Here is a 12,160-nt window from a genome sequence, read left to right as displayed (position 1 = left end):
GGTTCTACCAATGGCAAAATGTTGAGTGCAGAGGCTCATAAACTTTCTCCATTCACTGCACCTTCATGGCACCCCTAGGCAAAAAGAAAAACCAAACAGAAACGTTTCATTTATTAAGTAGTTGGGCCCAAACAATTTAATAAGACTTTATGTCCTAACAACTTAGTAACTATCTTGGAAAATAATAATACATATAAATTGGGGTAAAAATTTTATTGTTTCTTTTTTTTTTTAATTTTTGAGAGGGAGTCTCACTCTGTTGCCCATGCTGGAGTGCAGTGGCGCCATCTCAGCTCACTGCAACCTCCACCTCCTGGGTTCAAGCGATTCTCCTGCCTCAGCCTCCTGAGTAGCTGAGATTACAGGCACCCACCACCACACCCAGCTAATTTTTGTAATTTAGTACAGATGGGGTTTCACCATGTTGGTCAGGCTGGTCTCAAACTCCTGACCTCAAATGATCCACCCACCTCAGCCTCCCAAACTGCTGGGATTACACTCACCTGGCCTGTTGTTTCATTCTTAAATAACCACAGTGAGGCCAGGTGCAATGGCTCACCCCTGTAATCCCAGCACTTTGGGAGGCTGAGGCTGGAGGATCACTTGATCCCAGGAGTTCAAAACTAGCCTGGGCAACATAACCAGATCCTATCTCTACAAAAAAAAAAAAAAAAATAGCTGGGCATGGGGGCTTGTATCTATATAGTCCCAGCTTCCTGGAAGGCTAAAGTGGGAGGATGGCTTGAGCCTGAGAGGTCGAGGCTACAGTGAGCTATGGTCATTATACTCCAATGTGGGCAACAAAGCAAGACCCTGTCTCAAAAAAATTTTTTTAAAAAACCAACAACAATAGCTTCCTGATGGACTGGGTGCACTTGTACTCTGCACAGTTTTTCAAAACAAAATCATATTGAGCACTGCTCCATGTTGATTTTCATGCAGTCCCTGCTTTTTATCACAGCAACTCCTAAACACTCAGCTTTGTAAAGGTACAATGTCATGAGTCTAATGCTGGAACTGTGAATTACCTAGTAGAGCTAGCAGTTCATGCAGAGCCGGATGGGTGTTGAGTAGTGCCATTTCCCTGCAGTACCCGAGCCCATGTGGGCACTAGCCTTTGGGGACCAGAGCCCCGGCAGGACAACTCACTGTGTGACTTTGGGCAAGTTACTGTAGCTTCTTAGAGTTTCAGTCTTCCCATATATGAAAGGGGATAGTGATAGTACTGACCTCGTAGGGTCTGGGGAAGATTAAATGAAGTTCCTTTATGTAAAGCATTTCGCACAGTGGTCACTGAGTGTACACTGTGGGTCAGACTCTGTGGTCAACACTGTATATGGATTATGGACACAACTCTGCTTGCTGACAGTCCCAGTTTATGATATTATTATTATTATTATTATTGGAGACAAGGTCCCACTCTGTCACCCAAGTTGGGTACAGTGGCATGGGCATAGCTCACTGCAGTCTTGAACTCCTGGGCCCAAGTGATCCTCCTGCCTCAGCCTCATGAGTAGCTGGGACTACAGGTGCATACCACCAGGCCCAGATAATTTTTTTTATTTTTTGTGAGGTGAGGTCCCGCTATGTTGCCCAGACAGGTATTGAACTCTTGGTCTCAAGCAATCCTCCCACCTTGGCCTCCCAAAGTGCTGTGATTATAGGTATGAGCCACCATGGCCAGCACCAGTTTATGAAATTATTATTAGAACCTTTTTCATTCTCAAATTGCCCTGGTTTGGAGGATAAAGTATATGGCCATCCTTCCTTTGGTTTGTTAACTCATTCAATTCCCCTACAAGTTGCAAACATTGGGATTTGAACCGAGACAGTCTGACTCCAGAGTCTTGGCTCTGAACCGCTAGAGCGGTGCATCTTAACTGGGGGAGATTTTGCTGCAACCCCCACCCTCAGACATTTTGTCATGTCTGGAGCCATTTTTGGTTGTCACAACTGGGAGATTGCTACTGACATCCAGTGTGTAGAGGCCAGGGACGCTGCTGCTAACATCCTACAATGCACAAGACATTCCCCACAACAAAGAATTGTCCAGCCCAAAATGTTGATAGTACCGAGGCTGAGAAATCCTGTGCTCTTGAGACCTCACAAGACTTTACCTCTTATTTTTAATCCTGTCATGGGGTCACATCTAGTGGCAAAAGCCAAAAATGTTACCATTTTTTCTCAGAGAGGTTTCACTACAACCTCTGTGACCCCTTTAACCAACCCACTGGGCTCCGCTTTGTGTTTGGGCCCCAGATGTGCACAGCTGTGAAATCCCTTTCATACACAGGGCTGGGTGTGGCATCCTCAGGGTAGACAGACTTCACATATTCCTTGGAGACTGGACAGTAGATACCTATCGGCTGATCCATCACTGTGAAAGTCATATTTATTGCCCATGGTATTAGTTCTTTACCTCTTCCACTCTCAGATAAAGCCATAGAAACTGAGACAAGGATTTACCAAGTGTAAATCTGGACAGTCTCGTTTCTAAGCTAAAGAGAAAGCCAACATTGCAGGTGGCTTCTGTACCTCTTTACATTTCCAACCAAACAGGAGGGGAGAGGGGCACAGGGGACTTTCTCTGTGTATGCTTTTCTTTTCTTTTCTTTCTCTCCCTCCCTCCCTCCTTCTCCCTCTCTCTTTCTTTCTTTCTTTTCCTTCCTTCCTTCCTTCCTTTCTTTCTTTCTTCTCTCTTTCTTTCTTTTTTTCTTTCTTTCTTCTCTTTCTCTCTCTCTTTCTTTCTTTCGCTTTTTTTTGAGACAGAGTCTCTCTCTGTTGCCCAGGCTGGAATGCAGTGACGTGACCTTGGCTCACTGCAACCTCTGCCTCCCAGGTTGAAGTGGTTCTCCTGCCTCAGCCTCCTGCATAGCTGGGTTCGAGACCCATCTTTTTAGTAGAGATGGGGTTTTGCCATGTTGACCAGGCTGGTCTCGAACTCCTGACCTCAAGTGATCCACTTGCCTTAGCCTCCCAAACTGCTAGGATTACAGGTGTGAGCCGGTTTTCTTATTTTTCCTCTGGAAAAATGTTATAAAGTTAGTATGAAAATGCTTACTGGTTCATTACTCCACCTCCAAATCTCTCTGTGAGAGTCTGTCCATCTGTCTGTGTGTGTATGTATCTGTCTGTCTGTCTGTCTATACCTATCAGTTCTGAGACATATGCCTTTGCAGGTTCAGGGTATCTCCTTGCAAAAATTAGGATATATTATAGAGTAGAATGCAAAGGTTGCTCACCCTTGTGCAAAGATTTCAAGCCTCTCTCCTGCCTCTGTTCCTCCCATCCTGTCAAGGTGAGACCCCTCCCAGACCCCCAGACCCAACTGCCCTGAGCATTCATAGCTGAGTAACCACCTCAGCCAGGCCAGAGTGGGGTGACGGGGAAGACCACCTTGCACCCTGATGGTGGTGCAAGGCCCCTTCTTCAAGGAGGCCCAAGGGTTCCCAGGTAGACAGGGCACAGGCATTCAGACCAAGGGAACAGCAATGCAAAGGTAGGAAGGCCCGAGAGAGCAACACATGCCTGGGAAGGGGCAAGTGCTCTGGCATGCCCAGCACTGTGATCTTCTCCACTGTCCATAGCACACCTATCCGCCAAAAGAAAGGAACCCAAGTAGAAGCTGGAAAATAAGAGGAAGAGTCAACTGATCAGCTGCCTGTTTATAAGCTATTCACACACTAGGGGCCCAGGGCAGGGATCATACTGTGTCTACTTTAAACAAGATACAGAGGCCGGGCCACAGCTAGCACACTCAAAGCTTTACATAAGTTAGAAAAAAAGGGACTTCCCTGAACAGATGAGTTGGAAGGCACTCCTTCCCCAGGGTTGATGCAGCCAAGGCTCTGGGCATGGCCAACAGGGCCTGGCTGGGGCTGAGCCCCTGTGCACGCCCCTCAGGTGGGAGTCCTTGGCAGGCCGAAACCTGCAATGTGGTTAGAAGTGGCTGTGCCTCATGGTTTGTGGGCTTGAGGGCAGCAATGGCCCTTCTCACGGGCTCTTCCTGCCCACTTGATTGCGGTTTCTGCTCAAGCCCTCAAAGCCCACCCCACACCTTCAACTGCCTTTGTAAGATTATAACTGAGGAAATTATGACAGTGAAAGAAATCAGACCTAACTGACTCCGTCTTGCTTCTAAACTTTAAGCAAGCTGTCCTTGTTCATTCCTGGGGGTAGGCCGAACTAACTTTGGGAAGGAATTCAGTTCATGGTTTGACTCTGAAACAAAATTGATAGCAGCCCTTTTCCTGAAAAGACCCTCTTCTTGCCTGGGGACTAGTCTGCCTTTGCAGGACTAACAAATTAGCTACAAGATTAGAAATTACAGTTCAGATGTCATGCTGGCTCCAAGAGTCTGAACCTCCCCAAATTGCTCCTGGGGTAACATCACTGTTGCAAAACCTAAGATCAGGGCTTGAGATATTTTGCAGACCCTGATCTCGATGGATCAGCCACCACCACCCCGACCGGTAATCTGGTTCAACCAGTTCTGCCATCACACCCAGGAATAGAAAACAGCAAGAAAAACTCACTTCGACCCGCTATGATTCTATCTCCAACCTGACCAATCAGCCCTCCCCATTTCCCAAGCCCCTACCCACCAAATTGTCTTTAAAAGTTATAATCCACAAATGCTCGCAGAGACTGATTTGAGTAATAAAAAAACTGCAGTCTCCTGCACAGCCGGCTCTGAATAAATTCCTCTTTCTCTGTTGCAATTCCCCTGTCTTGATAAATCAGCTCTATCTAGGCAGCGGGCAAGGTGAACCCACTGGACAGTTACATACCCTATCACAGCGGGGGCATTGACGGGGCAGGGCCCATCTGTGAGTTCCACTGAGCCGACTTTGTCTGCCTGGGAGTTTCCTCAAGCTCATTTCTGCGGCAATCTTGCCCGAGGAGATGAAGAAAGGAGAGCAAGGGCCAGCCTTTTAGCAACTGTGAGGGCGGGGATGTCCGCACACTGGACGGCCAGGCCTGACCACTGTCGCTGGAGTCCTGGGGTGACTAAACTCTGTTCCTCCCAGGCAAACAGAAGAGGTGAAGCCATGCCTCAAGAATCCCCAGTGCCTTGAGGAGGCCTTAGGAGTCAATAGTCCAGAAAAGATCAGCCCCCCACTGCTGAGGTAACTGGGGAAGAAGGAACACTGAGGAGTAGGGGGACTGGCAAGGGGGGGTAGAAAGAACAATAACAATAATAATAGGAGTGGCTGGGTGCGGTGGCTCACACCTGTAATCCTGGCACTTTGGGAGGCTGAGGTGGGCAGATCACGAAGTCAGGAGTTCGAGACCAGCCTGGCCAACATAGTGAAACCCCATCTCTACTAAAAGTATAAAAATTACCTGGGTGTGGTGGCACAAGCCTGTAGTCCCAGCTACTTGGGACACTAAGGCAGGAGAATCGCTTGAACCTGGGAGGCAGAGGTTGCAGTGAGCTGAGATCGCGCCACCGCACTCCAGCCTGGGTAACAGAGCAAGACTCCATCTCAAAAAAAAAAAAAAAAAAATTAGTAGTAGTGGCCAGGCACTGTGGCTCATGCCTGTAATCCCAGCACTTTGGGAGGCCAAGGTAGGTAGATCACGAGGCCAAGAGATCAAGACCATCCTAGCCAACATGATAAAACCCCATCTCTACTTAAAATATAAAAATTAGCTGGGCATGGTGGTGCACGCCTGTAGTCCCAGCTACTGGGGAGGCTGAGGCAGGAGAATCACTTGAATCCAGGAGGCAGAGGTTGCAGTGAGCCGAGATCATGTCACTGCACTCCAGCCTGGTGACAGAGGCCTCCTCAGGCACTGGGGTATCTCTACCGCCTCAAAATTTTTGTATTTTTAGTAGAGACAGGGTTTCACCATGTTGGCCAGGCTGGTGTCGAACTCCTGACCTCAAGTGATCCACCTGCCTCGGCCTCCCAAAGTGCTGGGATTACAGGCCTGAGCCACCACACCCAGCCTCTGATTCCACCTTTTGAAGGAAGTATTGTCAAAAAATTTGCAGCCATATTTTACAACCACCGCACTACCTCACAGGATTTTAATGAAGTATAAATGAGTTCATGCAAGTAAGTGTTTAAAATAACGTGGAATATGGTAATTATCACACAGGTATGTGAGTGCTATTAATACTATTGTTATTACTACTATTATTGGTTTGTTGTTGTTGTTGTTGTTGTTTTTGAGATGGAGGCTGAGGCACGAGAATTGCTTGAACCTGGGAGGTGGAGGTTGCAGTGAGCCAAGATCGTGCCACTGCACTCCAGCCTGGGCGACAGAGCAAGACTTTGTTGCAAATAAATAAATATTAGTAAGACAAGTGAGTTCTGTTTGGGGGCTAAAGCTCAGGGGCTTGAGCAGTGGTCCCTGCAACTCAGCGCTCTCAGCCCTGCCTGTTTTATCACCTGGGCTCTGCAGCCTTCCTGTCTGCAGTGGAAGCTACCAGGATCTTTCCCAGTGCATTTCTTTCCAGCTTAAATTGGCCAGAATTTATTAACTCCTGTTGCTTGTCACCAAGGAGTCTAATCAATAGAAGATCCAACATCTGACGCCTCCCCTCCCCCCATGTTTTAAAGACAGTCTTTATTTTAATGAGGCCAGATTGCACAATACGGGAGCTCAAACTGGATAAGTGGGATCTTGGTAATCACCTTTTTCCCATTCTTCCAAGGAAAGATGTAATTAAAGCCCCTAAATACAAAATGTTCAACTCAGAGAGAAGAGCAATTTTGATATGGTCCATTTCTACTTAAGCGGTAGTGTTTCTCTGTGGCCCTCTCTCGGCCAGGAGCCACAGTGGCCAGCTGAGGATGGCAGGCAATCCATTCAGCGCACACTGATGGAGCACGTACTGCATGGCCAGCACCATGCCCAGTCCTAGAAATGGCCAGACAGCAGGTGAGGGACGTGAGCACAAGCCCAGAAGAGCTTTCTACAGTACAAGATGTAGCTTCACCGAAATTCCGCACATCCCAAGGAGACCATTGGCCAAGATATTGCAGTGTTGCGCGATTCCTCTTGCATCACTTTCTTTTTTTCTTTTTTCTTTTTTTTTTTTTGGCTTCTTTATTAGTTCTATGTTTCTATTATGAAATGCAAGAAAAATATAAATTTGTCCTTCATTCTTCCACACAGCGATAACCCTGTGAGATTGTGCTGTGTAACTTTCCAGTGTGTTTTCTGTACATCCGGGGCTGTCTGTACGCCTACAGGTATTTTATAAAATGGGAATTGTGTCGCACACACTATTTTGTAATATGCATTTAAAAATTGTTTTCAGGACCTGGCGCAGTGGCTCACACCTGTAATCCCAGCACTTTGGGAGGCTGAGGCAGGTGGATCACTCAAGGCCAGGAGTTCGAGACCAGCCTGGTCACTATGGCAAAAATTAGCTGGGCGTGGTGGTGGGCACCTGTAACCCCAGCTACTCGGGAGTATGAGGCAGGGAGAATAGCTTGAACCCAGGAGGCGGAGGTTGCAGTGAGCCGAGATGACACCACTGCACTCCAGTCTGGGCAACAGAGCAAGACTCTGTCTCAAAAAAAAAAAAAAAAAAAAAAGAAAGAAAGAAAATATTAAACACTGAAACACTGAACCACTTCTAAAATAGATATAAGGTCAACAGTAAGGGGGAGGTAAATCAGTTATATGTCTTCAGTAGAATATTACACAGTCATTAAAATGCTTGTGAATTGAATGATATGGGTGGCAGGTACCTGTAATTCCAGCTACTCAGGAGGCTGAGGCAGGAGAATCGCTTGAACCCAGGAGGTGGAGGTTGCAGTGAGCTGAGATCGCGCCACTGCACTTCAGCCTGGGTGACAGAGCAAGACTCCGTCTCAAAAAAATAAAAATAAATAAATAAATAAAATACTTCCTTCATTGGCTTGTGTAAGATAATATACTAAATGTCACACCTTTAGTGTAGTAAGGGCTTAATAAGTGTAAGTTTGTGACTTTTTTTAGCATCTGACACATAGTAGGGACTTAAAATATTTTCAATAGTTGAATAATTAAATAGATGAATGGACGAAAATGGAAATTTGAGGTTTAGTGAGCCTCTTGATGTCTCTGCTATCTAAGTTGTGGTCCTCAGGAGCCTGCTGTAAAGATGGATAAGGATGGGGGTGGGGGTGGGAGGGGCCATCACCACCCTGGTACTACCCCACTCCACCCCCACTGCCCCAAAGAAACAGGCAGTGGAAATTAAAAAGCAGGGCTAAAGGGGATGTAACACAGAACTAAATTTTGAGAAGAGAGGGATCATTTATCGTAATATGTGTTCTCAGCGTGGGGTCCTTCCTTTCCTGGGAAATATGACCTCCAGGTGATCGGGATTCCAAAAGGAGAGAAAAGACATGGCTAGAGAAGGGGTGTCCAGTGAGGGCCCTAACATGCAGCCCTTCGGAGGGGCGAAGACAATGACTCAGCCTGGCCAACGCCCTGAACTCTGACTGTCTGTTTCCTCTATGCTGATTGAGTTCAGCAGCCGGCAACTGATGAGACTCCTAGGAAGGGCTCCAGAATCACTGAGAGCTGACGGAGGCTTGGCAGCGTGGGGGCCCTCCGAGCCTGGGAAGGTGGGCTTATGTAAATACTGTAATGCAGAGGGTGCTGGAGCCGCATCAAGAGCCAGCTCAGCTGCTGTGCGCTACTGACACAGCCATTCCTGTCTTGGGCCTCAACAACTTCCTCACAAATGAAAATGTTGAACAAAATGAGCTCTCCAAGCCCTGCCAGCCAGGTCTGATGGAAGAGTGTAGGGAGTTAGGCCTTGAAAAGCTGCTCCGCACTGCCCCCTGGTGTCATTGGCTACAGTGACCATTGTCCTCAAACCTCTGGTGTCCATCCACCCACCCCCTCATCCACCTATACGCCCATCCATCCGTCTATCCATCCATGAGCCTGGTACATCTCTGAAGAGTGTGTCAGCTTTTCATTTCGGGGGTAAGGGGAGAAAGGGACCTGGGCCCACATATGGGGGCAATGCTGACCTGAACAAGCAGAGCCACAAGGAGAAGGGGTGACCAGACGGTACCTGGAGCTTGGAACTGTTGTCTGGACTCAGAGGTATTGAGTGACACCCAAATGAGGGAACTGGGCTCCCTGCTCCTGGTGGCAGCTTGAATGATGGTTCTTTGGATTTTTAAGGATGAAACCATCCTGGAAAGTGGACCTTGAGATATAGATCATTTGTCTATTTCATACATACACACACACACACCCAATATAGCAATGCTATTGTGGGGATATATATCAGACTTGATGGTTGTCCTTTTGAACTCTATCAGGTGACTTGCAAATTTCCCACAGTATGAGTCCTGCCTCCCCAAGGGAAAGGTCAACACTGGCTTTCCCATCTCCCTTGCACCAAGGCATGTACCCTAAGCTTATACCACCAGACATACCGTGAGAGACTTGGCTTTGCAGGAGAGGACAAGCTAGGGGTTCACAGAATCCATTTATGGGCAAGAGTTTAGGGCACAATCAAGAGGCTTCTAGGATCCCACATCCAGAACCAGTGGTGCAAGCCAGGCATGGTGTCTGTGCTGTAGTGTGGTGACACTGAGTGTTCCACTAGAGCAGCCTTCATCATGTGACATCGTTCCAGGCTGGGAAGTCTTCACGGTCAATTCTCTGGCCCTCCCATCAGAGAGCCTGTGAATTACATTATACCTTTTTCTGTTTAATCCAGCCAGAATGGGCGTGTGTGTGTGTGTGTGTGTGTGTGTGTGTGTGTGTGTGTGTGTGTAACCGTTGCTCCTCCTGTGCTAATGTTTTGTTCAGCCTCAGAGGCCTCTGGCCTGGCCTCGTTAGACTCCTGACTCCCCAGACAAATAACCAGACTTAGCTGAGCAGCTTCCGAATGGCAAGCCCCATGTCCTCTCTTTCTACAACCCATGCAGGAAGGAGGCTCTAAGGCCTGGATAACTTTCTCCCAGTTTACTTTTCCTCTCCCCAAACTGCATTGCAAAACGAGCCATTTCTGTCCAGCCAACCACTTCATCTTCCCTTTCTCCTCCTCTCTCGCAATTCCTGTGAAACACACACATACATACACACACACACACACACACACACACAGGAGTGAGAGAGTGAGAGAAAGAGAGAAAGACAGAGGCGTGAGGTGAGGTCAGTGACTCCTAGGCCATAAATTCTGGAATAATGACTCCCTGGTGAACTGACTGACACAGTGCTTTCTCTTTTCTCATAATTTGCATTATAGGAATCTATTCCTCATATTTTGATGCATGGAGAAATCTCTTTCTTTTTTGGGGGGGAGGGGGAAATAAAACTTTCTTTTTTCTTTCTTTCTTTTTTTTTTTTGAGACAGTCTTACTCTGTGGCCCAGGCTGGAATGCAATGGTGCAATCTTGGCTCACTTCAACCTCCGCCTCTCAGGTTCAAGTGATTCTCCTGCCTCAGCCTCCTGAGTAGCTGGGATTTTAGGCGTATGCCACCATGCCTGGCTAATTTTTTGTATTTTTAGTAGAGACGGGGTTTCACCACGTTGACCAGGCTGGTCTTGAACTCCTGACCTCAGATGATCCACCTGCCTCAGCCTCCCAAATTGCTGAGATTACAGGTGCGAGCCACCACCCCCAGCAGGGAGATAAAATTCTCTGAATTCGGCTTTTTCCAACTCCTTAATAGGTAACATTTACTGACCTCTCACCATGTAACAAGCACCTTACTTGTGGTGACTCAGCTAAGTCTCACAACAATCCTGTGCAGAAGATGAACATTGTTATTATTATCATCCCCATTTTGCAGGTGAGAAGACTGAGGCAGAAGAATATAATGATCGGGAGACGTTGGGTTACAACTAACAGGAATCCAACTCAAATAAAACAAACAGAAATGGAGGAGAAGAAAGGGGAGAAGGAGGATAAAAGGGAGGAGGAGGAAAAGAAAAAGAAAGAAAAAAAGAAATGCACTGGCCTGGATAAGCAAAAAGTCCAGGCACTGACTCCAGCTTTAGGCACATCTGGATCCAGGGATGCAAACAACAACAACTTATTTGGGCACCTGTTCTCACCTCTGACTCTTTTCTCTGAATTGGGTTTGTTTCAGGAAGTCCATCCATCCCCTAGTAGAGGCAAAGAGGCCATAGCAGCTCTTGCCCACTTCCTACCAGCTCAGCAGACTCTTCCAGCACTATCCTCAGACTTCCCAAGGGTGGCTCTTGTAGGCAGGGTGGGGGTCTCATGCCCATCAGGAATCTGGACCGACTGAGGAAGGGCAGGTTCATAAGAAAAGTCAGGGTGCTGAGACCAAAAGATGGGACAAGGGATTCTGGGTGGGCTAAAACAGGGGGTCCCCAACAGATTAAGTTGCATAGAAAGTAAGCTGTCCAAATTCAAAGCCAGGTGTGACTTCATCTGAGGTCCATGAGTGGCCCAGGAGATCTGGATCTCGTCCTGGTTTTGTCACTAATTGGCTGGTTAGAGGCTCACTTGTCCCATTTGCAAAATAGAAATAATAATACCTGTCCAGTCTCCGTCACTGAGTTATTATAGAAATCAAATTAGACCTTGAATTCAAAAGCATTTTGAAAAGTCAGATACACAGTACTATATTATTCATTTGTATATTTTCCATTGGTTGGTTGAAATCAGCTTAAAATTCTCTATATTTTCCCATAGAAAATATAATTCCCATTCTTATTTTCTTTTTCAAAAACTCATTACGAAAGCAACACATCCTATAAGCAATTTGAAAATATAGAGAAGAAAAAGAAAGAAAAGTGAAATAAAAGAAAAAGAAAAGGCCGGGCGCAGTGGCTCACGCCTGCAATCCCAGCACTTTGGGAGGCTGAGGTGGGTGGATCATGAGGTCAGGAGTTCGAGACCAGCCTGGCCAACACAGTGAAACCTTATCTCTACTAAAAATACAAAAAATTAGCCAGGCATGGTGGTGGGCGCCAGTAATCCCAGCTTCTTGGGAGGCTGAGGCAGGAGAATCGCTTGAACCCGGGAGGCAGAGGTTGCAGTGAGCAGAGATCGTGCCATTGCACTCCAGCCCAGGCGACAGTGCAAGACTCTGTCTCAGAAAAGAAAAAGAAAAAGAAAAAATCACCCATAGTCTCACCATCCTTAAATAACTATTATTAGCATTTTGGTATTCTTTCTTTCTTATCTCTTCTGTGTATATGCCCACATGT

This window comes from Gorilla gorilla, chromosome 8 (genome assembly GCF_029281585.2).
Source record: "Gorilla gorilla gorilla isolate KB3781 chromosome 8, NHGRI_mGorGor1-v2.1_pri, whole genome shotgun sequence".
Lineage (NCBI taxonomy): Eukaryota > Metazoa > Chordata > Mammalia > Primates > Hominidae > Gorilla > Gorilla gorilla.
This window is presented reverse-complemented; position numbering follows the sequence as displayed.